General features: G+C 39.6%; 1 non-coding gene across 1 annotated transcript; it reads right to left on the bottom strand.

The window, feature by feature from the left end:
- Positions 1–664: 664 nt before the first annotated feature.
- Positions 665–771, bottom strand: LOC150007908 (U6 spliceosomal RNA). The gene has a single exon (XR_016512047.1). It is a non-coding gene; the product is annotated as a U6 spliceosomal RNA (small nuclear RNA).
- Positions 772–3557: the final 2786 nt, after the last annotated feature.

Genomic DNA, 3557 nt, shown 5'->3' with positions numbered 1-3557 from the left:
GTCATGTGCTACATAATAATGACAGCTCAGTCAACAATGGACCACATATACGACCATGGTCCTGTAAGATTATAATGGAGCTGAAAAGTTCCTATTGCCCAGTGACATCGTAACATCTATGTTACATAACATAGATGACTCGCATGTCTGTGTTTGTGGTGATGGTGGTGAAACTATACCTACTGCACTGCCTGTCGTGTAAAAGTATAGCACATACAATTATGTACAGTACTTAATATGCGATAATGATTATAAATGACTGTTACTTGTTTATGTTTATACTATATTATACTTTTTATCGTTATTTTATTCTACTTATATAACATAGTTTGCCATGTTACGCTAGCAGCAGCATTACATATACATCTCATGTTTACTGCATCTCTTGTGCTTGACTTAGTCTCACGCTGTTTTGTACAGTAACATGCTGCACAGGTTGTATCCTAGGAGCAACAGGCTACACAGAAAGCCTAGGTGTGTGGTTAGGCTGTGCCATTTAGGTTTGCATGAATGCACTCTGTGATGTTCGCACGACAAAATCACCTCATGGTGCATTTCTCAGATTGTAACATCATGGGCAAGCAGCACATGAATGATTGGATTGGAATTAAAATGTATTATCCATAAGAATAGCTCATGTTTTTTAAAAATATTTTATTTATTTAAAAATGTGGAATGCTTCACAAATTTGCGTGTCATCCTTGCGCAGGGGCCACGCTAATCTTTTCTGGATCATTCCAATGTTAGTATACGTGCTGCTGAAGCAGGCACAGAATAGTTCGTGTTTTAAGAAAACAGCTTCATTTAAATACTTGTTAGTTTTTAAAGACAACACTTTTTCTGCAGAGAAAATGTGAGATTAAATCTGAATGATTATAAATAATTCAAATTCTTTTTTTTAAAACCATACTGCCTTCTGAAATTGAGCAATGGAAATAGATCAGTCCATTTAATTTGTGCCAACCATCTGCAACCTTCTCTGGCATCCCAATGTGGGCATTCCACAATTCCTCAGGGAACTCACTTCAAGAGAGACGGAAAGCCTAAAATATTTTTTTCCCTGGACAACCCCAAAGAACATTTTTTCACAAATGGCTTCAAGGTGAGCCAAGTCCATGCTGAGGCATTACCTGTTAAAAGCCTCTTCTTCTCTTCCTCATTGGGTATTTGATAAGACAAAGAAAAGAGCTAAGAGAGATGAAAACAAAGTGACTGCAGCATGAATAGGCTGGGGAGAGAAGGTAAAGAAGCAGAATGAGGACTCAGGGTTATAAATCCTTTCCTCTGAAATCTCTTCCTCCACTCTGATAAGAATTGTATTGGCTTAGCCAGTTAGGTTTTCATCTGTAGTGTTGCTCTGTAGACACCGAGGTTCTGCCTGAATTTTTCTAAGAGGCACAACACTACCTTGAGCGATACTTCATTTTACGTAGCAGGATCAGACTAGATAATTTCTAAAGCTACTTGGAGTTCTGAAATACAAGGATGTTGAACTGTTCAGTAATTCATATTATAGACAAAAAGCAAAAAATTCTGGGTGGGCTGCCAACATTGAATTCACAATGTTTAAGGCAAAGAACCAAAAGACTTGAACTCACCATAAAATTGCTTCTGAATTAAGAGAGGGCAGCATCTCCTGTGGAGAGAGGTAAGGTTAAAAGAGAGCAGCCTGACCCAGAGAGAAATAAAAGCAGCAGGGAGAAGGAACCATCTTTGGAATCTTGCTCCCTGCTTTGTACCTTTTTAGCTTAAGAGAGTGTAAGGGGAAAAAAAGGGGGGGGGGAATGGGTTAATAAGAGACCAGAGAGTATATTAAATGTTTCCAAATTATGCAAAACAAAGTCTTAAAAGCACAGCTGAGAGGTATCATCCACCAACCAAACTGCTTTGTCAATCTTGTCTAATTTATAAATTTTACCCTACTTGGCTGTTTCTATTGCTTAAACATGCTTGTGAAAAAAAATTTTTTTTCCCATTACACTGAAAAGCTCCAGTCACAACTACTACTCTGCTTCTCTGAGGTGCCCTAATATTATGTATATAACACAAAAGTGTCTCACTTACATAAATCCTGGCCACCAGAGAAGATTCTTATAAACTTATCCGGAGTTGAAGTAGTATCTAGAATACTTTGGTTGAACAACAGCCCCCCCCCCGCCCCCAAATAATTTATGATTAATGACATTTACATGCAACTATTTCAAAAGCGGAGTATTGATCTTAGGATACCATTCTGGGGAAAGCATGGGCTGACTCATTAAAACAAAGGGAAGTGTAATATCCTTTCTCTGCTCGTTTTTAAAGAGCGCTCGGTTTACTATACAAGTTACTTGAGGAAGAGTCGTGAGTCTGAATGCACTGCCGGCCTGACGTTAACCCTGGACGCGGATGGCTCTGCCTCATCCTGCTCTGTGTCTTTCACGGAGGAGCCAACAGTTTGGGTCACAATGAACAAGATTTTTATCCTAGTAACATTTCTGCCAGCTATTAAAAGGAGACCCTTCTTCCTGTTCCTGGGGGGGAAAAAATACCCTCATTCAATCCCCCTTCAGCTACAACATTCTATCATGTTAGAATCTCAGAAACATTTCTTTTTCTTCTCACGCAAGCTAACTCCCCTTCTTTCCATGCACAGTAAGTGTTACAGTCCCCCTCCGGTCACTCAAGGCCATTTTCCTTTCTTGGGTACTTTCTTTCAAATTGCATTTCCTGTGAAGCACACAGGCATGGGTGTGTGTGCACGCACAGCCCAGCGCGCGCGCGCACAAAGGCTCAGTTATCTCAGTTTCTCTGTGCCGCCTCGCACAATTGAAGATATAAATACATGCGCTGGGCGAAGAGCTCATCAAAAGAGGTGGCGCCATTTGAACGTCTCAATGAGCGTCTCACACAGGGAGCTCGAAGTGTGAGTGGCAGGACACTGGGGTCATGGCTACTTCTCTAAATAGTGCCTTGGCCAAGCTTAGTGAAACAATTCCCTGTTTAGGGAAGCACAGAGCATGCTCCTGTGCTTAGTGCTGACCTGAATGAGGTTGGAAATCTAAAAGAAATATTAACATGGGAAAGCAGACACCAGATTTTCTGCACCATTTCTCTCTCAGTGAACACAAATATTTTAAAAGAACAAAAAAATGGATTGTCTAGGCATAATTTTTTTTCCTTTGCCTTATAAATGAAACAACTAGGTGCTAGCTATTCTTTATCTAACGAATGTCCTCAAAAATCAGATGATGTTGATTTCAGTGGCAAAGAGACACTTAACAAAGGATCCTTGTTCTCGAAATGAGGTCATTTGGACAGTCTCTCCATTAAGACAAAGCCTATTTTGCTTTTAGAGGTCACCTATTGGGGCAGGAAATCCATCTTTCAGCCAGTGGACTAACATCTGGCCTAAGTCTTCTAGGCTGAAATATCAATTTCCTGGTCTAAATAGAACACACATGAAAGAAAAAAAAAAAAAAAAGATGTGAAATACCAATCTTCATATGCTGAAGAATCCTTCAATAGAAGCATAGCTAATAAGAATTCTAAAAAAAAAAAAAAAAATAGGAGCTACT

Source organism: Furipterus horrens, unplaced genomic scaffold (assembly GCF_987537825.1).
Source record: "Furipterus horrens unplaced genomic scaffold, mFurHor1.1.pri manual_scaffold_6, whole genome shotgun sequence".
In the NCBI taxonomy this organism is placed as follows: Eukaryota; Metazoa; Chordata; class Mammalia; order Chiroptera; family Furipteridae; genus Furipterus; species Furipterus horrens.
This window is presented reverse-complemented; position numbering and strand designations above follow the sequence as displayed.